Source organism: Ranitomeya imitator, chromosome 1, assembly GCF_032444005.1.
Source record: "Ranitomeya imitator isolate aRanImi1 chromosome 1, aRanImi1.pri, whole genome shotgun sequence".
Lineage (NCBI taxonomy): Eukaryota > Metazoa > Chordata > Amphibia > Anura > Dendrobatidae > Ranitomeya > Ranitomeya imitator.
Genome location: NC_091282.1, coordinates 303,710,468 through 303,737,805, shown reverse-complemented (window position 1 = coordinate 303,737,805; position 27,338 = coordinate 303,710,468). Strand labels below are relative to the sequence as shown.

At 45.4% G+C, this 27,338-nt stretch overlaps 1 protein-coding gene across 1 annotated transcript in view; it reads left to right on the top strand.

Annotated features, from left to right (window-relative positions):
- Window positions 1-27,338, top strand: part of SLC5A1 (solute carrier family 5 member 1) — a 149,147-nt gene that overhangs the window by 50,520 nt on the left and 71,289 nt on the right. The window lies entirely within an intron of this gene.

The following is a 27,338-nucleotide window of genomic DNA, read 5'->3' as shown; positions in this document are numbered from 1 at the left end:
ACATCTTTAAGGGTTTCAGAAAGACCTTTTCTGAAAATAGCAGCCAGAGCCTCTTCATTCCATTTAGAGAGCACAGACCATTTTCTAAATTTCTGGCAGTATAACTCTGCCGCTTCCTGACCTTGACTCAAGTCCAACAGGGTTTTTTCTGCATGATCCACAGAATTAGGTTCGTCATACAATAATCCGAGCGCTTGAAAAAATGCATCTACATTCAATAATGCTGGATCCCCTGTTTCAAGAGAAAAAGCCCAGTCTTGAGGGTCACCACGCAGCAAGGATATGATGATTTTTACTTGCTGAATGGGATCACCAGAAGAACGGGGTTTCAAAGCAAAAAACAATTTGCAGTTATTTTTAAAGTTCAAAAACTTGGATCTGTCCCCAAAAAGCAAATCAGGAGTAGGAATTCTGGGCTCTAAAGCCGGAGTCTGGACAACATAGTCCTGGATACTCTGTACTCTTGCAGCAAGTTGATCCACATGAGAAAACAAACCCTGAACATCCATGCCAAAGCATATATCCTGAACCACCCAGATATCAAGAGGAAAAAAAAGACAAACCAGAGCACAGAAAAAAAAAAATGGTTCAGAACTTTCTTTTCCTTCTTTTGAGATGCATTTAATTCATTTTTGGCCACTTGTACTGTTATGATACGGTGGTCTAGGAGCAACATGGAACGAGCTCTGAAGGAAGTGGTAACTGTACTGACCGCAGTCCCTAAGCTCAACACAACGCTAGAAGTAGCCGTGGAATGCTCCTAACTCTCCCTAGGCATCTCGTCACAGCCTAAGAGCTAACTACCCCTAAAGAAAGAAGCAGGAAAGCTATCTTGCCTCAGAGAAAATCCCCAAAGAATAGATTAGTCCCCCACAAATAATGACTGTGAGTGGAGAGGGAAAAGACATACACAGAATGAAACCAGGATGAGCACAGGAGGCCAGTCTAGCTAAATAGATAGGACAGGATGGAATACTGTGCGGTCAGTATAAAACACTACAAAAATCCACGCAGAGTTTACAAAAAATCTCCACACCTGACTAAAGGTGTGGAGGGCAAATCTGCCTCCCAGAGCTTCCAGCAAGACAGAATTAATTCACACTGATAAGCTGGACAAACATAGAAAGCACAGAATGGATAAGTCCACAATCTATGGACAGAAAAGTGCAAGCAAAAACTTAGCTTTGCTGAACTGGTCAGGATAACAGGGAACTCCAAAGAGATGTGAATCCAACCAGGAACCATTTACAAGTGGCACTGGCTGAAGAAAGAGCCAGGCCTAAATAACCAAGCAGAAGAGACGATAAGTAGAGGCAGCTGATGACAGCTAACTCCAAGGAGCAGCCATACCACTAGAAACCACAAGAGGGAGCCCAAGAGCAGAACCCACAAAAGTGCCACTTACAACCACCGGAGGGAGCCCAAGAGCGGAATTCACAACAGTTACCCTTGTGAAAATACAAAACTGGGGACTAAAAAAATCATTTTTGTGAAAAAAAAAAGAATTTTTATTTTCACGGCTCTGCGTTATAAACTGTAGTGAAACACTTGGGGGCTCAAAGCTCTCACAACACATCTAGATAAGTTCGTTAGGGGGTCTACTTTACAAAATGGTGTCACTTGTGGGTGGTTTCAATGTTTAGGCACATCAGGGGCTCTCCAAACGCAACATGGCGTCCCATCTCAATTCCAGTCAATTTTGCATTGAAAAGTCAAATGGTGCTCCTTCCCTTCCGAGCTCTGCCATGCGCCCAAACAATGGTTTACACCCACGTATGGGGTATCAGCATACTCAGGACAAATTGCACAACAACTTTTATGGTCTAATTTCTTCTCTTACCCTTGGGAAAATAAAAAATTGGGGGCAAAAAGATCATTTTTGTGAAAAAATATGATTTTTTATTTTTACGGCTCTCCATTATAAACTTCTATGAAGCACTTGTTGGGTCAAAGTGCTCACCACACATCTAGATAAGTTCCTCAAGGGGTCTACTTTACAAAATGGTGTCACTTGTGGGGGGTTTCAATGTTTAGGCACATCAGGGGCTCTCCAAACGCAACATGGCGTCCCATCTCAATTCCAGTCAATTTTGCATTGAAAAGTCAAATGGCGCTCCTTTCCTTCCGAGTTCTGCCATGAGCCCAAACAGTGGTTTATCTCCATATATGGGGTATCAACGTACTCAGGACAAATTGTACAACAACTTTTGGCGTCCATTTTCTCCTGTTACTCTTGGTAAAATAAAACAAATTGGAGCTGAAATAAATTTTGTGTGCAAAAAAGTTAAATGTTCATTTTTATTTAAACATTCCAAAAATTCCTGTAAATCACCTAAAGGGTTAATAAACTTCTTGAATGTGGTTTTGAGCACCTTGAGGGGTGCAGTTTTTAGAATGGTGTCACACTTGGGTATTTTCTATCATATAGACCCCTCAAAATGACTTCAAATGAGATGTGGTCCCTAAAAAAAAAATGGTGTTGTAAAAATGAGAAATTGCTGGTCAACTTTTAACCCTTATAACTCCCTAACAAAAAAATTTTGGTTCCAAAATTGTGCTGATGTAAAGTAGACATGTGGAAAATGTTACTTATTAAATATTTTGCATGACATATCTCTGTGATTTAAGGGTATAAAAATTCAAATTTGGAAAATTGCGAAATTTTCCAAATTTTTGCCAAATTTCCGTTTTTTTTCTCTAATAAACGCAAGTTATATCGAATAAATTTTACCACTAACATGAAGTACAATATGTCATGAGAAAACAGTGTCAGAATTGCCAAGATCCGTTGAAGCGTTCCAGAGTTATAACCTCTCATAAAGGGACAGTGGTCAGAATTGTAAAAATTGGCCCGGTCATTAACGTGCAAACCACCCTCGGGGCTTAAGGGGTTAATTCAATGTTGCAGCAATGAAGAAAAGTAATTCTGGCGGTTTTACTTTTTTTTCATATGCCGTTTAGCGATTGGGTTAGCTTTTTATATTGATTGCGCGATTCTGAATGTGGCTATACCAAATATGTGTATGTTTGATTATTTTTATTGTTTTATTTTGAATGAGGCAAAAGGGGGGTGATTTGAACTTTTAGATATTTTTTATATTTTTAAAAACCTTTTTTTTTTTTACTTTTGGCATGCTTCAGTAGTCTCTATGGGAGACTAGAAGCTGCACTTGTCTGATCGGCACTGCTACATATAGGTGATGATCAGATCGCCTGTATGTAGCAGAATTGCTGACTTGTTATGAGCACCGACCACAGGGCGGCGCTCATAGCAATCCGGCAGTGACATAGAGGTCTGCTGGAGACCTCTGGTTGTCATGCTGACCCATCGGTGACCCGCGATCATATGGCAGGGTCACAAATGGGCGGGATTTCCGGCGTGCTTGCCGGAAGGGCACGTTAAATGCCGCTGTCAGCGTTTGACAGCAGCATTTAACAGGTTAATAGCCGTGGGAGGATTGCGATTCCACCCGCGGCTGTTAGGGGCACATGTCAGCTGTTCAAAACAGCTGACATATACCAGAAAAGATACATGTCATGAATGAGTTGATTTCCTCCCAAGTGCCGCACTTTCAGAATAGCAGCTGGGCACCTTCATAACACTATTGACTAGCAAATTAACATTATAGCTTCAGATTAAAGCATTATCTGATATGAAAGGTTCCCTTTAAAGAGAATGGGTAAATTTTTGTTAATAGTATATTTAAAAAAATGTTTTTCTAACTTTCCATACCACTATAAAAATATATATTTAAAAAACTGCTGAAATCCTGAATTTTTTCACTGGCCACTAAACCTAATTTTAGACTCATGCCTTCTGTTTTATACAGAAGCTCTTTCAGTACTACAATTATTCTCACAGACAGTATTACAAAGAAAAGTAACACATCTATAAACAGTAGAAAACACAGTATTCACCATTCACAATAGGTGCTGTCACAGTTCACCTCCTCCTGTACAATAACTAATAATAACGGCACCATATACAGTAAAAAACACAGGATCCACCATTCACAATAGGTGATATCAGTTTACCTCATCCTAATGTACAATGACTAAAAAACGCTTCTATATACAGTAGACAACACAGGATCCATCATTTACAATAGGTGATGTCACAGTTTACCTCCACCTCCTGTACAATTATTAATAACACCCCTTTACACAGTAGACAAGGCAGGATCCACCCTTCACAATAGATGATGTCACAGCTCACCTCCTCCTCCTGTACAATAGCTAAAAACGCTTCTATATACAGTAGACAACACAGGATCCACCATTTACAATAGGTGATGTCACAGTTTACCTCCACCTCCTGTACAATTATTAATAACTAGATTGTGGCCCGATTCTAACGCATCGGGTATTCTAGAATATGCATGTCCCCGTAGTATATGGACAATGATGATTCCAGAATTCGCGGCAGACTGTGTCCGTCGCTGATTGGTTGAGGCAACCTTTATGACATCATCGTCGCCATGGCAACCATTATGACATCTACGTCGATACTGTGCCCATTGCTGATTGGTCGAGGCCTGGCGGCCTCGACCAATCAGACGCGGGATGTCTACGTTCTTTATGACATCATCGTCGCTGTGCCCCTCGCTGATTGGTCGAAGCAACCTTTATGACATCATCGTCGCCATGGCAACCATTATGACATCATCGCCGCTGTGCCCGTCGCTGATTGGTCGAGGCCTGGCGGCCTCGACCAATCAGAGATGCGGGATTTCTACGTCGATACTGTGCCCGTCGCTGATTGGTCGAGGCCTGGCGGCCTCGACCAATCAGAGACGCGAGATTTCCAGGACAGACAGACAGACAGACAGACGGAAAAACCCTTAGGCAATTATATATATAGACACCCCTTTACACAGTAAACAAGGCAGGATCCACCCTTCACAATAGATGATGTCACAGCTTACCTCCTCATCCTGTACAATGACTGATAACACCTCTATAAACAGAAAATAATAATATATTTGATAATTGAAGTTGCAGCTCACTCCCTCCACTTCCCTTCACAATTACAGTACCTTTCCCTTTATGGGAGCATGCAGGTACGGACTGGGGCTGAAATTCAGCCCTGGCGTTTGAAATCACACAGGCCCATGTTGTCCCCGTCCCCATGAACCAGATGAGATATATTACTAAAATTACCCTGGATGGCAGAAAGGAAGATTTTCTACAAGACCAACATTTCTAATGACACCCGTAGCCTGCTGGGGTAAGTGACGGAGTCAGCAACTTTGTGCTCCGTCACAACTATTAAAGGGAACCTGTCACCCCAAAAATCGCGGGTGAGGTAAGCCCACCGGCATCAGGGGCTTATCTACAGCATTCTGTAATGCTGTAGATAAGCCCCCGATGTTACCTAAAAGAGGAGAAAAAGAGGTTAGATTATACTCACCCAGGGGCGGTCCCGCTGCTGGTCCGGTCGGATGGGTGTCTCTGGTCCGCTGCGGCGCCTCCCATCTTCATTCCAAGACGTCCTCTTCTGATCTTCAGCCTCGGCTCCGGCGCAGGCGTACTTTGTCTGCCCTGTTGAGGGCAGAGCAAAGTACTGCAGTGCGCAGGCGCCGGGCCTCTCTGACCTTTCCGGCGCCTGCGCACTGCAGAAAGATTTATTATCCCAAATCAGAAAACGTTTCAGTCCCACAGCTGGACCTTCATCAGTAACGTTTACTGGGACAATGTATAGATTCAAGTGGCTATGTGGCAGGCTATTCAGCGGTTGACGCCGCGATGACAGCACCTATATAGGCTGTAACTTCTCTTTCTGGGTATCCAATACTATATTGGTAGCAACCTCTGGGCAGGCCATATAGCCACTTGAATCTATACATTGTCCCAGTAAACGTTACTGATGAAGGTCCAGCTGTGGGACCGAAACGTTTTCTGATTTGGGATAATAAATCTTTTGTTTCTTCACACCACAAAGTTGAGTGCCGGGTTTTGTATTATTTGCTGATTACGGTTTGGGAACTTACCCGTGCACCTCATACGGTTGTGCACACGTGTTTCTAATTAGACCAAGAACATTGACACCCCTCGGCCTGACAGCCCTGCAGGTGAGTATAATAAAAGTTCTTTTTCTTCTCTTATAGATCATGTTGGGGGCTTATATACAGCATTATAGAATGCTGTATATGAGCTCTGAAAGGTGGTGGCCGTATCTAATTTTGGTCAAACCAGGTGACAGGCTCCATTTATTGCCTAATAGAGTAACTGCAAGTGAACACCACATGTGTTGGTCAAAGACTAAAGAGAAAGTGAAAGAATTACAGTAGTAGGCACCCAAGAGTGAAGTGCATGTTCCCTTGGGGAAGTTATTGTAGAAGGCAGCAGTTCAGGTGATAGCTGTGGCCCAGTTAGTATTTTTTAAAGGCCCAGAAAGCCGGTGAAGTGAAGGAGTTTGCGTCTGAACCTGTAGCAGGACAGATGTGGGCAACAGCGAGCATGCTGTGTAGTCAGATGAGAATGAAGAACTGAGAGATCAGATCCAGAAGATCCGAGCTGAGTGGGCAGAGTCATGGCCAGAGACGAGAGACCAAATCCAGGAGATCCAAGTTAAGTGAGCAAAGCCAGGGCTGAAAGAGACCAGATCAGGGGGATCCGAGCCAACTGAGCTGAGCCAGGGCTGAGAGAGATCTGGTCGCAGAGGAAGGATGTTTGAGTGAGCCATGTCTGTGTAGACGTACGGTGCAGAGTGGAGACCAGGACCATGCTTCAGAGAATGAAGACAGCCAGTATGATAAGCATATCGATTACGAAGTAACTCACCAACCTGGGACTTGCAGCCTAGCGGGCAGTATCGTCGATCCCCGTTAAAGCCTGTGTGACAATTTGAAACGCCTAGAAGAAAGACAACGGGTAGTGAGAGTGCCGCTCATTAGAGCTCATTGGGGCTTTAAGACTAGACAAGACTCACAGTAACAGTCCTTTAATGGTAACCTTTAATAGTGTGAATATATATATCGCTGTATAGAGATCCTGTTTATTTGTATTGCTGCGTTCTGATTGTACCACATTTTACTGTACTGTTGTACGCTTTTAACCTTGACACAATACCTGTATATTTATTGTATTAGCTAAATAAATAGTTGTTTGTTAACTACCACTGCCTCCTCATTGTCTGTGCTGTTACATCTGCGTACCTGTTAACACATGCCAAAGTGATATTCTAGGGAGCTCAAACTTCAAATTAAAATCAATAAGATTTACAGACAGGAGCCTGCAACTTGCTCGCGAAATGTTTAAAGTCCACACTGTAGTTGCTATTGTGGATAACAGAGGTGCAATGTACATAGTTAATGATTTTAGATGATAGTGTTCTTAATACCTGTTATTAAGATTAAATATTTATCTAGCCAAAGATGAAATCAGTGCATATTTTCACTGCATTTTCTTATTCACATTTCTGGAAATTCTGAACCATTTATCACCTACACACCTCAACATTGAAACTGTAAGCTCAAGAAGAAAAAGTTGAATTATGGAAATCTCGTATCAATAGACATGTTAATGATTGCAAATGATGAAAAATTGGAAGCAAAATTTTGAATGAATGCTTGTCTTGTCTGGGGAATGTCCTGTGACACTGAATGCACTTGGGCATGCACCTCTTCCACTGCTGGCAGCTCCTTTTGCAGATGTTAACCAATAAAGTCCCACATGTCCACATGTTGCTGGTGCTACTGTGAGCAGCCTCAGTGGCATAAATGTGCTTCCATGGCCTGCAGCGTCTCCGGACTTGTCTTCCATCAAGCACATCTGGGACATCATTGGTTGGCCATTGCAAAGGGAGGTGCAAGCAGTGGATCTTGATGATTGGTATGCCAAGGTGATTTCAGAGTGGCAGAATATTCCTCAGGCAACTATTAATAATACACTGATAACAGCTGTGTGTATTTCTGCATATTTATTTTGCAAGTAAATCGAGATGTTTTAAACATTTCCATTTTTTCATATAATTAACATGTCTATTGATCCTGGTATTTTCATAATTCCACAATTTTTCTTTCTTGGTATTGCAATTTCAGTGCTGAGGATTGTATAGTTTCAGGCCGGCATCACACACAGCATATGAAAATACGGTCCGTATATTACGGCCGTAATACGCTGAAAAGTCCCGAAAATAGTGGTCCGTAGCTCCTCCGTAGGCAGGGTGTGTCACCGTTTTTTGCGCATGGCATCCTCCGTATGTAATCCGTATGGCAGCCGTAATGCGTGTTTTTATCGCTGGCCTGCAAAACCGACATACGGCTATACAAGGGATCCATGTGTAAAAAAAAAAACCCCTATATTCTGTATATATATATATATATAAATATATATATATATATATATATATATATGTCAGTAGACACATATGTGTATATATATATTAATATTTCATCCAGCGCGATATAGCAGAAAGCCGGTAATTCAATTACCGGCTTTTGCTTTCTCCTTCCTAAAACCCGACATGATATGAGACCTGGTTTACATACAGTAAACCATCTCATATCCCCATTTTTTTGCATATTCCACACTACTAATGTTAGTAGTGTGTATATGCAAAATTTGGCCGTTCTGGCTAGTAAATTAAGGGGTTAAATGGCGGAAAAAATTGGCGTGGGCTCCCGCACAATTTTCTCCGCCAGAGTAGTAAAGCCAGTGACTGAGGGCAGATATTAATAGCCTGGAGAGGGTCCATGGTTATTGGCCCCCCCTGGCTAAAAACACCTGCCCCCAGCCACCCCAGAAAAGGCACATCTGGAAGATGCGCCTATTCTGGCACTTGGCCACTCTCTTCCCATTCCCGTGTAGCGGTGGGATATGGGGTAATGAAAGGTTAATGCCACCTTGCTATTGTAAGGTGACATTAAGCCAAATTAATAATGGAGAGGCGTCAATTATGACACCTATCCATTATTAATCCAATACTAGTAAAGGGTTAAAAAAAAACACACACATTATTAAAAATTAATTTAATTGAAAAAAACACAAAGGTTGTTGTATTAATTTATTCTACTCTCAATCCACTCACTGAAGACCCTCGATCTGTAAATCAAAAAAAAAAAAAAACAAGAATATACATACCTTCCGAGGATCTGTAAGGTCCAACGATGTAAATCCATCTGAAGGGGTTAAAATATTTTGAAGGCAGGAGTTCTGTTAATGCAGCGCTACTCCTGCCTGCAAAACCCCAGCGAATGAAGGTAAAGTAGGTCAATGACCTATATTTAGCTTCATTTGCGGTGAGGCGCCCTCTGTTGGCTGTTCCTAGATCGTGGGAACTTTCCTAGAAAGCTCCCTGGCTCGAGTTCATATGAGGACAACCAGCAGAGGGCGCCTCTTATGATCTAATAATATGATCTAATTGACGCCTCTCCATTATTAATTTGGCTTAATGTCACCTTACAATAGCAAGGTGACATTAACCCTTCATTACCCCATATCCCACCGCTACACGGGAATGGGAAGAGAGTGGCCAAGTGCCAGAATAGGCGCATCTTCCAGATGTGCCTTTTCTGGGGTGGCTGGGGGCAGATGTTTTTAGCCAGGGGGGGCCAATAACCGTGGACCCTCTCCAGGCTATTAATATCTGCCCTCAGTCACTGGCTTTACTACTCTGGCGGAGAAAATTGTGCGGGAGCCCACGCCAATTTTTTCCGCCATTTAACCCCTTAATTTACTAGCTAGAACGGCCAAATTTTGCATATACACACTACTGACATTAGTAGTGTGGAATATGCAAAAAAAATGGTGATATGAGATGGTTTACTGTATGTAAACCAGGTCTCATATCATGTCGGGTTTTAGGAAGGAGAAAGCAAAAGCCGGTAATTGAATTACCGGCTTTCTGCTATATCTCGCTGGATGAAATATTAATATATATACATATATGTGTCTCAATGACATATATATATATATATACCTATTCTATGTGTACACATTTATTCTACCTATTCTACTGTAAGCTGTCAGTGTGATTTTACTGTACACCGCACTGAATTACCGGCTTTTCTCTCTAACACCGCTGCGTATTCCTCGCAAGTCACACTGCTGGTCCGTGTGTGATCCGTATTTTTGGGGCTTCCATAGACTTTCATTGACGTTTTATTTGCGCAATACGGTGACAAACGCAGCATGCTGCGATTTTCTACGGCCGTAGAAAGCCGTATAATACTGATCAGTTTAATACGGCAGATAGGAGCAGGGGCATAGAGAATAATTGTGCCGTAGTTTTACGGATGTAGTTTCTGCGCTCTTATGTCCGTAAAACTCGCAAGTGTGACGCCGGCCTCAGACTATAAGACACACCCCAAATTTAGAGGATGAAAATAGGAATAAAAAATTTCATGTGAAAGTGGGAGTCAGTCTTATAGTCCAAATTTAGTTTACCGGGAGGGCGGCGATTGAGCAGGGTCACAGGAGGCAGAGTCGCCGCTGAAGGAAGTCGGCAGCTGCAGGAAGCCGGCAGGATTGGGGCAATGCTGCGGGCTCTGGGCTAGGAGTAGAGGGTGTCCCGGTGGTGCTAGGCAGGAGCATCAGTAAAATGAAGTACTGTACTGCTGACATATTTGTGAAGCTCACCACCGGGAGAGCAATGGCTCCTGCCTCACATCGCCTCCTCCTAGCCCAGGGTACACAGCATCGACCCACTGATGCGACCGCCTGCTTCCTGCAGCTGCGATCTTGCCTCCTGTGATCCCACTCTACCACCGACCTCCCTGTAAGCTACATTCAGACTATAAGACACCACCCCATTTTTGTCCCAAATTTTTGGGGAAAAAAGTGGGTCTTATAGTTTGAAAAATACGGTATGTTGTTCAAAGAACAGTCTGTAAGGAGTAGTAGAGGGTGATTCACTGTCTACTTTACCAGGAAAAATTGCTGTAACTTCTAAAAGAGACAATCTATTGTATTGAAATTGGGACTGTACAAACCTTGGTTCATGACAAATTGTTTTTAAAGCAGGTTTTGAAAATGTCAATAATTCGCATCCAAGCACGACTGCACACACCATTGCATATTGTTGAATGTATTTTGCAGGATGTCTGGGGTCATAGCCTGAATTTCTCACTATATGTTCTCTCAGATTGCCTGTTTTGTTCGTGGCTTGTTACTGTACACACGGCCCTTCAAATGGCACCAAAGGAAGAAATTCAGAAATAACAAATTCTTTTCTCTTGATCTGGCCCTTTCAACTTCCAAATGACAGGGACTCTGAACGGATGAACACAACCTTTCTTCACTGCTTGTTGACAAGTGCAATATGACATGCCTGTCTTCTGGGAAAGCCTGTGCAACAATTTATGTGGAGATGTCAAAAGTCGCTTTTTCGCATCTTGAATTGTTTCCTTTGACATTTTCGGACATCCTCCAACATGTCTATCGTGTAATGTTCCTGTACATTCCAGCTTATTCATCAATGAGAGAAAACAGGGTTTGAACAGTGAATTGAACATTTAAACTTCATTTGGAACTCTCTTCGGCACCGCTTCAAGGACTCATGGAGCGCCCCCAGGGCCGTGGGGTACTCGGTACCGTGCCGGGCAGTGTTATTAAAGGGGAAGTGTCGTGGCAGCAGTGACCCGGTCCATGGCCCTGGGCGTCCAATAAAAATGAAAAGGGGAATAGTAGAGGGGATAAATGAAATAGTTTGTGATGTCACCTGTGGTACTCGGTAATAAAGGTGTTAGCCAACGCTTCTTCAGCTGGGGCTGTTGGTGATGCAGCAGAGTTGGTACAGCTCTCCACAAGTAGAGCTAGACCCCAGGGCAACTGTATGTAGAAGTGATGCGAAGATGATGGTGGTTGTAGTGCAGGGCAGATGGCGTAGCACACAAATCTGATGACCCAGGGACTGCAGTTTCTTTACCTTTAATTGTAGGTGCAGTCCGGAGCACAGGTAACAGGTGGTATTGGAGATCCGGACAGCCTGGAAGCAGTTCAGAATTTCTCTAGCCAGAAGGGGTTGGAAGCCTCCTTACTGCGCTGCTCTCTTGGTTCCTGATGCTTGTAGTTCTCCTCAAGTCCCTCTCTTAGTCTGTTCCTTAAATGAAATACTACCCGCATGGCAGGCAGCTTGAGCCTGTTCAAAGTGTCACACCCTCGTGGTGACTCTGGGCTCTAGTATGCGGCTGTGCCTTCGGGTGACAGTTGTGGCCAGGAGACCTACAATCTCCTGTTCTCCAGATTCAGCTGCTGGGCATGCACTTCCCACACAACCCCGGACTCCAGTGTCTGGTCTATTACACTCAGTCCTGGGGTGAGCTCAGTCACAGCTCGTATTCTCAGCTTCTCCTCACTTGCTTCCTCTTCCTTCACTGTCTCGCACTGAACTAAAACCTCCTCCAGACCAGAACATTTAGCAAAGCTACCCTGAAACTGGGTTTAGAGCTCCCCCTTCTGGTCTGGAGTCAGGAAAGGTGTTGTATGCCAGTGTAGCTGCTAAGGGAATCCCTTCTTGCTTCCAGGCATGTCATCACCCCCTGTGAGGGAGGCATTGCCACTGTGGCATCTGGACTCCTGGGGTGCCACACTCAGTTTTCCAATAAATTTTCACAATGAAAACACGCTCATCCAAACTGTATCTGCACATTGTTAATAGATGAAGAAGAAATTTGGCAGAGTGTAATGCAAGCATCACACAAACTCTATGTCATAGTGGAGACGACCGGCTTGACGATGAGTGAGTGAGACCACTCGGAATGAGTATGCTTCTCGATGCTATCACTGAGATTCATTGCACTTCTCATGAATCAAAGTATGTACAGTCCAAATTTTAGTATGGTCAACGGTCTCTTTTAGAAGATACAGCATTTATTCCGGGTCAAGTAGTGAGTGAATCACCCTGTACTATTTCTATTAAAATTAGCCTAAAATAAAATAGAAGTACGTGGTTGCCCTACCCTGATTAAATAGGGATGTCTTTTTATCTTGATATTAACAAACATGTTGTGGACATGATTTTGTCGCACTTACTAATATAAAAGTATTACAGGTTCTCCTCCTTTGTAACATTGATTGCTTGTTAGTGAAGGCTTCCTCACAGACTGCTTAGATCTCCTGTTTTCAAAATGGCTGCAGGTGGAAGAGCATGTGACAAGACCTGTCTACCAGCCTCCTTTAATTGAAGTACTCTGCAACATAGGAGAGCTGTTCTTTAATTGGAGTAGGCAGCTGAACTGGTTTGATCACATGCCCAATTTGCATGAGCCATTGGATGTTCAGTTGTTCAGCCTACAGCTATCAGCTAGTAGTATGTATGTTGTTTCTTTGATATGGCCCAGAGGCAAACCTGAAGGTTCAGCACAGCAGGAAGAAAGTAGACCCCCAAACCAGGTATTAAATATTTACAATGACAGAGGCACATCCTAAGTATAGTGGTCACCTCAGCAGATGACCATACTGATACTGAATAAAAATCTGATTTTTATATAAAGTCCAAAACCACTCTTACTACCATAGAGTAGTACACAAAATACATCCTGTCAGTTTTTCTTTTTTGCATCTGGCCCAGACTGTCTTGACCACTTCTTTCACCCACAGCTCAACTTCAGTGTTTGCAACATTTTCACTTACATATTTCCAGCACCTTCTCCATCTAGTCGCAACCTACACAAACTCTCCATTCTGAAAGCCCCATTTCTGCGCCTGTTACTTGCCACTGCTGTGTGGTACCCTAAATACTGTTCTTCATGTATATAGGTCTCATTGTAATGACCTTTTTTTGCTTCCCAGTCATTAGTGATACACATATATGCTTTTTTAAAGGTGAGAATTTTCACAATGTCTCCTTATCAAGCAATAATGCCCAATTTACCCTTCTTATATGGTAATGCAGTGAGTACTTCTTTTAAAGCAATAAGGGCATGTGCACACGTTCAGTATTTGGTGAGTTTTTACCTCAGTATTTGTAAGCCAAAACCAGGAGTGTGTAAAAAATATAGCAGTGGTGATGTGTTTCTATTATACTTTTCCTCTGACTGTCCCACTCCTGATTTTGCCTTACAAATACTGATGTAAAATATTCACCAAATACTCAACATGTGCATGTGGCCTCTTCAACTTCAAAGCCCCCAAAAGGTAGTAAAGCTCCTTAAGTGTTCCTTTAGCAAGTAATGATGCTCAGGGTAACCCTTATTAGCTAAATGTTAAAAAGTAATAATGCCCCCTTAATGCTTTCCAAAATGTAATAATGCTCCCTGAGTCCCTTGTCCCTGATAAAATCACTAGCCGACACCGGATAAAGGAAGAAACAGCAGGCCAAATGGCATGGAAAAAATCTTCAAACCGGGAGGCAAACCAGGAAGCATCTCCTTCATGTTTGAGAATAAAAGGGTCATTCCTAGTTTGCCTCCTTTAGAACCTGACCCCGATTTCTGGATCTCCTACTGTTTATCATGTAGTGCCCCAGGGTCCTGGTCGTCGCAGTGGTATTGCTTTCCTCTTTGGGAGAGTGATGCTACGTTTGGAGGCAAAGAAGGATAACTGCATCCGGGTATTGCAAACATGCAACACATTTCATACTCCAGGCCACCAGGGGGGGAGCTTATGCTCCTATTTATTAGGTCACTCCCCACATAGGTAAAACTGGTCGCCTGTAGGGAAAGTTAGTCAGTTGCTGGCTGAGCTCCGCTCAGTTAGTTGGTCCCTGGCAGGGGTGGGATCCTGTCAGCGAACGAAGGAGAAAGGACACAGAGCTGTGCACGCCCTCAGAGCTGCAGCTCCCAGAAAGAGATACACAGAAGGCAGAATTGTATTGCAGCGAGCGTGAAGGAAGTCGTAGCAAAGGAGAGGATACCAGAAGGGGACCAGCCCTACACAGGCTGCCTCCTTCTGAGGCGCAGATAACGCCAGTAGCCGAAACACCGAGGGAGTAAGGACCTTTATGCCTTGCTCCATAGACAGGCAGGACAGCTAATTGCAAGTTACCTGTCCGCCCAACACCCAGGAAGATGATGGTGGCAACCCATGGAGGCCGGGGCATGCTAGAGTCCCTATAAACAGCCTCAAGCCACCAGTCATACGGGTTTGTCCTATCCTATATGGGGGACAGACAGAAATACGTTACATCTGTGAGGACCTTATGTGAAGCCTTAGGCTTCAGCGCAAGGGAAGGCTACTGATTTCCACCTGGGCAAGGGGACTCTGGATTTGCCTCCAAACCGGCCGGACTCTGCCTGCCCTGTGATCTGGTGCCCTGGACTGTGGATGCTGAAGTATTCAGTAAAGGTAAAGAGACTGCAACCTTGTGTCCTTGTTCTTCTCTGCGCCTCTCACCATTCACCATCTACATACCGGGAAGCCCTGGGGACATACTTCACCTGTGGGAAGGTATATCATCTAGCTGCCATAACATCACCCCAGCGGACCCCTTAAAGCAGCGTCGGTCACCCTGACTGATTACCACAGGTGGCGTCATGAACACAAACTTTATCCCTTTAAAAACCTTTCCCTTTTACATGGGCGCCCTGGGCCACGGACCGGGTCGCAGCCACCGTGACATCCCCCTGTGAAGTGCCGGACCCGGTACCGAGTAACCCCTGGCCTGGGGGGCGACTTAATCACATATCCACAGATCCATTATTATTGTCTAAGGGTTTTTATACCTGAAATGTTGCTATCTCCTGTTCTTACTGTGGTGTGAATAATGGACATGAGAAATTAATGATGAATCATGTTTGAAGCATTTTTCTGTGCCGTTCGGTGTGAAGTTTCTCCCCATATTTGCTACATTCTGATGGAAGAAAAGTTGTTGGCTATATAGGAACTAGCAACCACTGTAGCCTAAACAATAATCTAAGGGAGTGCTGCCAATTCTGTTCTTGATTTGCTGAAGCTCACTGACTCTTCTCTTATATTCCAAGTGCAAGTGGAGTAAGGCAGTGACATCATTGTTCAGTCTGCACTGGAATGCTGATGTCCTTTGCTTATCCCCCTTCATTCAAAAGGCTGAAAACCTAAAGCGACTTGTGGCCTAAAGGTTGAAGACCTATAGTGATTAGTGATGTGCGAGTATACTCGTTGCAAGGGTTTTCCCGAGTATGCTCGGCTGGTCTCCAATGATTTGCGGCTGCTAGACAGCTTGAATACATGTGGGGATTTCCTAGCAAACTGGCAACCCCCACATGTTCTCAGGCTGGCTAGCAGCCGTAAATCATCCGAGCACTCACAAATACTCTGAGACCACCCGAGCGCGCTCGGGAAAACCTGAGCAACGAGTATACTCGCTCATCACTAATAGTGATCTCATCTGTAGCCTAAACTAAAGGTTGAAGACCTATCGTGATCTCATCTTTGGCCTAAAGGTTGAAGACCTATAGTGATCTCATCTGTGGCCTAAAGGTTGAAGACCTATAGTGATCTGTGGCCTAAAGAGACCTGCAATTGGTTGCAGAAGAGAAAATCTAAAATGTGCAGTAATAACAATGGTGCCTTAAGTGGCAAGGTACTCTATCTATCCCCTGTCCAAGCCCTGTCTGTATAGAGGCACTATTGACTGTACATGAGTGAGGTTCTAACAAACCCCATTAACAACACATAAATCATCTGCAATTGCTCCTAGACATGCTTCAAGTCTCCATATTCAGAATAAACTCTTCCAAATTATCAATTTATCCTATGTATTTCAGCCATTACAATGCAGTTTAGTAGGTGAAATCCTTTGCCAAATTTACATCAAACAGAATGTGTAGGTAACATGATTGAATTCTGCCTTATAGTTTGTAATGTGCATGCATAAGCAGTGAGGTCTTGATAAATTGATATTTGTTAGTAATTAGTGCTATACAAGTAATAAAACAAGTAATAAAACAAGGTTTAATATCAGGTGACTTGTGTAACATGGGCTGTAAAATTGCATAAAAGGTTGTCCTATGACCTCAACTTTAGGTAAAAGTGTCAAGTCAAAGCTAAAAGTAGAGAAGGAACAATATAGGACATTCCTGGTGTTTCAAGTCTCCTAGAATCGTCTCCATAAGTCTGTTTAAAGAGTATATGTCAGCTCTCCTGGCATGTAGTTAATTCCTGTGTTCCCCAGAATTAAAAAAATTCTGAATTCTGCAAGTTGCAGGCGCATTAGACTTGCATTGAAGTCTATTGCAATTACATTGTGGAAATGTCTTCGTCACTGTGTTGTAGTCGCAGTAGGTGGCAATCCTCAGTGTGGCATGGTAGGAAGTTATTAGATGCAATCTAGAAATGAGACAATGATCTGAATGTCGCCCGACACTTTGCCATGTAGTCTGTGTTTGAGGTCTAACTAACACTGTTTGTGTGTGTGTGTGTGTGTGTGTGTGTGTGTATTTGTATGCTGCAACAGAACTGGAAGAAGGCTCACAGTACAGTAGCCATGCATAGATCTACATCTGTACTGAATATATACAAAATGTGTTTTTTATTATTATTTTTTTATTTTTTTATCATGCTATTCTCATCACCAAGGCTTCATTTCTTAGACAAGTGGCAATAGGACGTACAGTATTCCAATGGGAACACTTAGTTCTGATTATAGAATAAATTTGTCACATAATTTCACAAGATGAGTATACTTTTATAAACTGGCAACTGTTTATGAGACAAAGGAATGGTACAAAATGTTGTTGTACCCAGTTCTTGTCACAGGGGTATTGGGTATCACTGGGTGGCGGGTGGAGGTTTCAGCATAGGGCTGAAACAGGAGTCAGGGTCAGGCCTGGCGGCCCAGACAAGCACACCATCAGTGTAAATTCTGGGAGAGGGACAGACAGGGTTTTCCCTAGTCTGAGGGATATCGCAGGGGCCCGAGTAATCAGCTTTAGTCTACCCAATACCCCCGTGACATTATAATCATCCACGCCCAAAGTCCAGAATGACTATTTAAAGGCCACGGGCGTGACCCAGCCTCCAACCAGATTACCAGCCAGATTAACCCTGGATAACCTGGATAAAGTTTAGCCGGCGGCACTGAGCGTATAGTGGACAAATGTGGAATTACCGCTGTCTGTCGGACGCCCTAGTGTGAACAGCGTCCAACATGACAGTTCTATTCTCAAAAAATGAATTGACAAATTAATTAAGGGTCTGTGCACACAGTAGTGCCATACTCCTAGAGCTTGGAGTTCCTATCAGACCATAACATGAACCTCTAGTTCTTTTTTGTGTTGGCGTATGGCCCCTCAGCGATGCCTTAGTCCAATTAATTACCCATTGACTACAAAAGACTAATGAAGCAATCCAAAGTAATAAATAAAATAGAAACAAATTATACAAAAATGAAAAAATATGCTTCATATCTTAATCTTCCTTGTTTTTCGTATTGGCTTCTTGATCTTACCAAGCATTCTATTATTCAATATGAATTTTTTGAGTATTTGCCGCACATTTTTCCATTTTTCGGTGTGTTTTGGCATGCTGCAGATTTGAAAACTCCCATGCACTTTGATGACTGTAAAACGCTATATTTTTCCACGGATGTGTGTGAACAAGCCCTGATTGAGGGGATGTTGGATAATACATTATCAGTTTGGAATTTCATTGTCAGTTTGTGTTCAAACACAGTGCATAGGGCACTATCACCTGTATATTTTGCCAAGCATAGTTGCCAGTATATGAAAATAATTCCCAATTCCTATCTGTCAGTCCGTGCCAGGGGCATGGTTATAGCCGCCGCTCACTATGTGCTAATCAGAACCTGAATCCGCATCAGTGCCACCCCTATGTCTGAAAGCCCGAAGCTATTGGAAGGAATAAAGTTAATTTCTTCACGACAACAGGGCTCTCATTGACGAGAAGCTTGAGGGTATGTGCACACGTTGCGGAAAGTTGTGCGGATTTTTCCGCACTGATTTTGGTAAATCCGCAGGTAAACCGCACTGCGGATTTCCTGCGGAATTACCGCGGATTTACCACTTTTTTTGCGTTTTTTATGCGGATTCCACCTGCGGTTTTACACCTGTGAATTCTTATTATGGAGCGGGTGTAAACCGCTGTGGAATCTGCACAAAGAATTGACGTGCTGCGGAATAAACAATGCAGCGTTTCCGCACGGTTTTTTTGCGCAGCATGTGCACTGCCGATTTTGATTTCCATAGGTTTACATGGTACTGTAAACTCATGGAAAACTGCTGCGAATCTGCAGCGGCCAATCCGCTGTGGATCCGCAGCAAAATCCACAACGTGTGCACATACCCTCAGAACGCTGCTAACCTGCAGATTAAACCCTCATTTTTAAGCATCTACAGTACATGTATTAAATTTAGTGTAATTAGGAATAAGGGTAGATCCAGGTACGGACTGGTGCTGAAATTCAGCCCTGGCATTTGAAATCACACAGGCCCATGCAGTCCCCATCCCCAAGCATCAGATGTGGATATATTACTAACTAGCTATTGAACCCGCTCTACGCCCGGGTGGCTAGCATCTATATTGGTGTATGGTCTCCATCCTGGTATGTGCTGCTCCATCCTGCGTCCCCATCCTGTCATGAGCTGCTCCATCCTGCGTCCCCATCCTGACATGTGCTGCACCCATCCTGCACCCCCATTCTGACATGTGCTGCTCCCATCCTGCACCCCCATTCTGACATGTGCTGCTCCATCCTGCGTCCACATCCTGCCATGTGTTGCACTCATCTTGCGCCCCCATTCTGTCATGTGTTGCACCCATCCTGCGCCCCCATTCTGTCATGTGCTGCTCCCATCCTGCGCCCCCATTGTGACATGTGCTGCTCCCATCCTGCGCCCCCATTCTAACATGTTCTGCACCCAATCTGCACCTCCATTCTGACATGTTCTGCACCCATCTTGCGCCCCCATTCTGTCATGTGTTGCACCCATCCTGCGCCCCCATTCTGTCATGTGCTGCTCCCATCCTGCGCCCCCATTGTGACGTGCTGCTCCCATCCTGCGCCCCCATTCTGACATATTCTGCACCCATCTTGCGCCCCCATTCTGTCATGTGTTGCACCCATCCTGCGGCCCCATTCTGTCATGTGCTGCTCCCCTCCTGCGCCCCCATTGTGACATGTGCTGCACCCATCCTGCGCTTCCATTCTGACATGTTCTGCACCCATCCTGCGCCTCCATTCTGTCATTTGCTGCTCCCATCCTGTCATGTGCTGCTCCCATCCTGTGCCCCCATTCTGTCATGTGCTGCTCCCATCCTGTGCCCCCGTTCTGTCATGTGCTGCTGCCATCCTGCGCCCCCGTTCTGTCATGTGCTGCTCCCATCCTGTGCCCCTGTTCTGTCATGTGCTGCTCCCATCCAGCGCCCGTTCTGTCATGTGCTGCTGCCATCCTGCGCCCCCGTTCTGTCATGTGCTGCTCCCATCCTGCGCCCGTTCTGTCATGTGCTGCTGCCATCCTGCGCCCGTTCTGTCATGTGCTGTTCCCATCCTGCGCCCCCATTGTGACATGTGCTGCTCCCATCCTGCGCCCCCATTCTGACATGTTCTGCACCCATCTTGCGCCCCCATTCTGTCATGTGTTGCACCCATCCTGCGCCCCCATTCTGTCATGTGCTGCTCCCATCCTGCGCCCCCATTGTGACATGTGCTGCTCCCATCCTGCGCCCCCATTCTGACATGTTCTGCACCCATCTTGCGCCCCCATTCTGTCATGTGTTGCACCCATCCTGCGGCCCCATTCTGTCATGTGCTGCTCCCATCCTGCGCCCCCATTGTGACATGTGCTGCACCCATCCTGCGCCTCCATTCTGACATGTTCTGCACCCATCCTGCGCCTCCATTCTGTCATTTGCTGCTCCCATCATGTCATGTGCTGCTCCCATCCTGTGCCCCCGTTCGGTCATGTGCTGCTGCCATCCTGCGCCCCATTCTGTCATGTGCTGCTCCCATCCTGCGCCCCTGTTCTGTCATGTGCTGCTCCCATCCAGCGCCCATTCTGTCATGTGCTGCTGCCATCCTGCGCCCCCGTTCTGTCATGTGCTGCTGCCATCCTGCGCCCGTTCTGTCATGTGCTGTTCCCATCCTGCGCCCTCATTCTGTCATGTGCTGCTCCCATCCTGTGCCCCTGTTCTTTCATGTGCTGCTCCCATCCTGCGCCCTTGTTCTGTCATGTGCTGCTCCCATCCTGCGCCCGTTCTGTCATGTGATGCTGCCATCCTGTGCCCCCGTTCTGTCATGTGCTGCTCCCATCCTGCGCCCGTTCTGTCATGTGCTGCTGCCATCCTGCGCCCATTCTGTCATGTGCTGTTCCCATCCTGCGCCCGTTCTGTCATGTGCTGCTGCCATCCTGCGCCCGTTCTGTCATGTGCTGCTGCCATCCTGCACCTGTTCTGTCATGTGCTGTTGCCATCCTGCGCCCCTTCTGTCATGTGCTGCTGCCATCCTGCGCCCATTCTGTCATGTGCTGTTCCCATCCTGCGCCCGTTCTGTCATGTGCTGCTGCCATCCTGCGCCCGTTCTGTCATGTGCTGCTGCCATCCTGCACCCGTTCTGTCATGTGCTGCTGCCATCCTGCGCCCATTCTGTCATGTGCTGTTCCCATCCTGCGCCCGTTCTGTCATGTGCTGCTGCCATCCTGCGCCCGTTCTGTCATGTGCTGCTGCCATCCTGCGCCCGTTCTGTCATGTGCTGCTGCCATCCTGCGCCCCTTCTGTCATGTGCTGCTGCCATCCTGCGCCCGTTCTGTCATGTGCTGTTCCCATCCTGCACCCATTCTGTCATGTGCTGTTCCCATCCTGCGCCCGTTCTGTCATGTGCTGCTGCCATCCTGCGCCCGTTCTGTCATGTGCTGCTGCCATCCTGCGCCCGTTCTGTCATGTGCTGCTGCCATCCTGCGCCCGTTCTGTCATGTGCTGCTGCCATCCTGCCCCCGTTCTGTCATGTGCTGCTCCCATCCTGCGCCACCATTGTATTATATAAAGGCACAGATGATTGGCCTCGGGGAGACCAAAACATCCAACACTGCGGAGACACCATCACGTGTTTCTCAACGCAGTGATTCCAGAACACTGCCCCCATCCCTTATGGGAAATATGCAAATGCAAGTAAAGAAGCTGCGGAGACACCATCACGTGTTTCTCGACGCAAGCAGTGAATAGCCAGGCCTTTCCCCGGGAAGGAACAACCACGGGAAGGGCAGCATCCTATGAAGGAAAGCCACCTATGCCAAGCATGGTATCCATCCACAGACAGCTGTTTCGGGGTTTTTGCCCCTCATCAGTGTGGAGTAGGAATCTGGCTATTAGGAGCAGTGCCTAGTAAAAAGACTATAAAGGCACAGATGATTGGCCTCGGGGAGACCAAAACATCCAACACTGCGGAGACACCATCACGTGTTTCTCAACGCAGTGATTCCAGAACACTGCCCCCATCCCTTATGGGAAATATGCAAATGCAAGTAAAGAAGCTGCGGAGACACCATCACGTGTTTCTCGACGCAAGCAGTGAATAGCCAGGCCTTTCCCCGGGAAGGAACAACCACGGGAAGGGCAGCATCCTATGAAGGAAAGCCACCTATGCCAAGCATGGTATCCATCCACAGACAGCTGTTTCGGGGTTTTTGCCCCTCATCAGTGTGGAGTAGGAATCTGGCTATTAGGAGCAGTGCCTAGTAAAAAGACTATAAAGGCACAGATGATTGGCCTCGGGGAGACCAAAACATCCAACACTGCGGAGACGCAGTGATTCCAGTGATCCTTCATAGGATGCTGCCCTTCCCGTGGTTGTTCCTTCCCGGGGAAAGGCCTGGCTATTCACTGCTTGCGTCGAGAAACACGTGATGGTGTCTCCGCAGCTTCTTTACTTGCATTTGCATATTTCCCATAAGGGATGGGGGCAGTGTTCTGGAATCACTGCGTTGAGAAACACGTGATGGTGTCTCCGCAGTGTTGGATGTTTTGGTCTCCCCGAGGCCAATCATCTGTGCCTTTATAGTCTTTTTACTAGGCACTGCTCCTAATAGCCAGATTCCTACTCCACACTGATGAGGGGCAAAAACCCCGAAACAGCTGTCTGTGGATGGATACCATGCTTGGCATAGGTGGCTTTCCTTCATAGGATGCTGCCCTTCCCGTGGTTGTTCCTTCCCGGGGAAAGGCCTGGCTATTCACTGCTTGCGTCGAGAAACACGTGATGGTGTCTCCGCAGCTTCTTTACTTGCATTTGCATATTTCCCATAAGGGATGGGGGCAGTGTTCTGGAATCACTGCGTTGAGAAACACGTGATGGTGTCTCCGCAGTGTTGGATGTTTTGGTCTCCCCGAGGCCAATCATCTGTGCCTTTATAGTCTTTTTACTAGGCACTGCTCCTAATAGCCAGATTCCTACTCCACACTGATGAGGGGCAAAAACCCCGAAACAGCTGTCTGTGGATGGATACCATGCTTGGCATAGGTGGCTTTCCTTCATAGGATGCTGCCCTTCCCGTGGTTGTTCCTTCCCGGGGAAAGGCCTGGCTATTCACTGCTTGCGTCGAGAAACACGTGATGGTGTCTCCGCAGCTTCTTTACTTGCATTTGCATATTTCCCATAAGGGATGGGGGCAGTGTTCTAGAATCACTGCGTTGAGAAACACGTGATGGTGTCTCCGCAGTGTTGGATGTTTTGGTCTCCCCGAGGCCAATCATCTGTGCCTTTATAGTCTTTTTACTAGGCACTGCTCCTAATAGCCAGATTCCTACTCCACACTGATGAGGGGCAAAAACCCCGAAACAGCTGTCTGTGGATGGATACCATGCTTGGCATAGGTGGCTTTCCTTCATAGGATGCTGCCCTTCCCGTGGTTGTTCCTTCCCGGGGAAAGGCCTGGCTATTCACTGCTTGCGTCGAGAAACACGTGATGGTGTCTCCGCAGCTTCTTTACTTACCATTGTATTATATGCCCCCATAAGATGCTCCATTATATATGCCCCGTATGCTGCTGCCATATATAAAAAAATATATATCATACTCACCTATCGTCGCTGGGCGCCGAGTGCTGGGGGGCCTGAGCAGGCGGAGACACCGGCACGCTGTGGGGGTCAGGTGCCGGAGTCACCGCCAGCTCAGGCCCCCAGCACTTGCTATACTCACCTGTCTGTCCCCTTCCAGCGCTGCGCGTCATCGCGCCCTCTGAACTGGGAACGTCACAGCAGTGGACCCGGGAGACGGAGCCGCACGGAGCGCTGGAACGGAGGACAGGTGAATATACTTACCCTCCTGGTGGTCCCTGACTCTCCGGTGGAGATCGCGGTGCGCGTTCAGCGTTTACACATACCGCGATCTCCTGGGAGCGTCACTCTGTGGGGGCCAGACTGCGCCGGCGCTTGCGCAGTCTATAAAGGCTTCGGACAGAGTGACGCTCCTAGCGTTATATTATAGATATTACCCTGGATGGAGGAAAGGAAGATTTTCTACAAGACCAATATTTCTAATGATACCCGTGGCCTGCTGGTTTAACCCCTTAATGACCGCCAATACGTCTTTTAACTGACCTGAGATATAAGAGAATAGCCTCCCCATACAGGAGACAATCCAGCATCTGTCAGTTTTACACTATAGCTGACAACTTGCTGTACCAGCCACGATCAGTATTTGCACCATCTAAATCTGTTTAACCCCTTAGATGCTGCTGTCAATAGTGACTACATCATTATAAATGGTTAACAGAGTGTGGGGGCTTCTTCTTTGTCACAATTGGTGCCCTCAGATCATGATTTTGTTGTCCTGATGTTTGCCATGGCAATTCATGACCAAATAGTGGCCTTAGAGTCTGACGGCTGTAGTAATCTGTTTAGAAGTTCGAGACATTTAGGTGGTAAAAATACACATTTTCATTTCTGTCATACCACTTTGCATTAATTCCTGTAAAGCACCTGAAGGGTTAATAAACTACCTGACAGCAGTTTTCAATATGTTTAGGGGTGCTGTTTTTAAAATGGTATCACGTTTGTGGGTTTCCCAATATATAGGACCCCTAAAGTCACTTCAAACATGGATAAGTCCCTAAAAAAATAAATTTTGTAAATTTCTTTGAAAAAATGAAAAATTGCTGCTACATTTTTAAACCTCCTAAAATGCTAACAAAATAAAATAACATTTTACAAATGGTGCTGATGTAAAGCAGACATGTGGGAAATGTTATTTATTAATGGTTTGCTGTTGTATGACTATCTGGATTAAAGGGATAATCATTCAAATTTAGAAAATTGCTAATTTTTTAACATTTTTCTCAAATTTTTGATATTCTTTATAAATAAACACAAAAAATGTTGAACAAAATTTACCATTATCATAAAGTATAATGTGTCACGAAAAAACAATCTCAAAATCACTGGGATTTGTTGAAGCGTTGCAGAGTTATTACCACATAAAGTGACACTGGTCAGATTTCAAAAATTTGGCTCGGTCACTAAGGGGTTAAGTGACGGAGTCAGCAACTTTGTGCTCCATCAAAACTCTTGACAGTATGGGTGTCTTGAGAACACAGATTCTGTTAACGTAGCAGACAAGGCAGCCAATGACCAGACTGGCCCTTCTGGCATTTGCCAGAATTGCCAGATGGCCAGTCCGGCCCTGGTTAGAGCTTTGTGTGTTCTATCTCTAGCTATTGTACTTTATAATTTTTCATGCATCCGCTTTTCAGATATTTTTGGTACATAAATTACATCTGAGTGCCCTGGGCAGTTTCTACTCCTCAAATCCAATGGAAAATAGACATTTTTTTTTCTTTGCGGACTCGACATGTGAATATGCCCATTGACTATACTAGTTACATGTTGTATACGTGAGAATCACAGATACAACACACACACACACACATGCAAAACAGACATGTGAATTAGGCCTTATTTGCACACTGATTTATTTTTAGAGCAGAAACTGACAAAATCCTCTTAAAAATTCAAAACCGCTAAAAAATCTTGGCGTTTATGCCTAGTTTCCACTTTCCACTTCCAAAACTGTGCAAAAAGACTCATTGTGCACATACCCAAGAGTGCAGCTTTGCATGTGTAAGGAGGTAGTGGCATTGCCCCATTTCCCCTTGAAGACATGCATATTGCTGCAATGTGTTTTGACGTTTGAATGCTTAGTAAGCTGTATAGTGGATGCTTTCCTGAAACGGAAAGTACTTGCAAGCAGCATAATACAAAGAATAGCAGGTTTACCCAGAATCCTTTGCAGTAGGCGGAGCTATGCAAATCATCTCTTTCCACCCCTGTCTAATCCACAGCGCTTGGAACCGCCAAGCGTGCAATGCTGCGGATTAGTTTCTAAATTTACACAGCCAACCAATTCCTACCTGTGGACACGTGTTTCGGGCTTTAGGCCCTCATCAGCACAGGGCTGGAATTGGTTGGCTGTATGGAGTGGGGCTCGGTGAGCAAGCGATACATACATGCTAGCCACCTTAGGGAGAGACCCAAGTTGGGCTAAATGTAGCGGGACGAAAGAGACCGAAAAGCCCTCTACTTAAAGGAAATACATAGTGGATGCTTTCCTGAAACGGAAAGTACTTGCAAGCAGCATAATACAAAGAATAGCAGGTTTACCCAGAATCCTTTGCAGTAGGCGGAGCTATGCAAATCATCTCTTTCCACCCCTGTGGAAACTAATCCGCAGCATTGCACGCTTGGCGGTTCCAAGCGCTGTGGATTAGACAGGGGTGGAAAGAGACGATTTGCATAGCTCCGCCTACTGCTGGGAGTAGCAGGGAGATTTCTGCTGGAGCCAGTTGTCCAATAGTCAAGGGAGACATGGCTGGGCTCCTGAGCCACAAGGAGAATATTTCTTAATAGCTGTCTTAGTTTTATTTGCAGCAAGAGACACAATAGAATCAAAGAGTAGAAGACAATTAAGAGTTGACATGAGCGAATATCTTCGTCTCCCTCCATAGCGCTTACCAAAGAAGCTGCAGTGGGAACCCGAATACCTAGATCGCGCCGATAAGGTGTCCGGCACTGCAGCTGCATGTGTCGTGGCTGTGTGACAGTCACAACACATGCGCGGAGAGCATGTGTGTGTTGTGACTGTGACACACCCGTGACACATGCAGCTGCAGCACCGTACACCTGATTATCTGGATCGCTCCAGGTATCCAGGTTCCCTCTGCAGCTTCTTCGGTAAGCGCTATAGCTTGCTAAATAAGGTGGGAGACGAAGACATTCGCTCATGTCTAATTAATAAGGTGGGAGACGAAGACATTCGCTCATGTCTAATTAATAAGGTGGGAGACGAAGACATTCGCTCATGTCTAATTAAGAGAAGACTTTTTTTTTTTTCATTTTATGTATTTAGTGTTCTGGTAATCCTTGTAGTATTCATCCTGTAACCCACTGACGCAGGTCATCGGGTATATACAATCACACACCTCACCCTACAGCTATGCCCTACAGCTATTTAACAGAGAATCAACTAACCC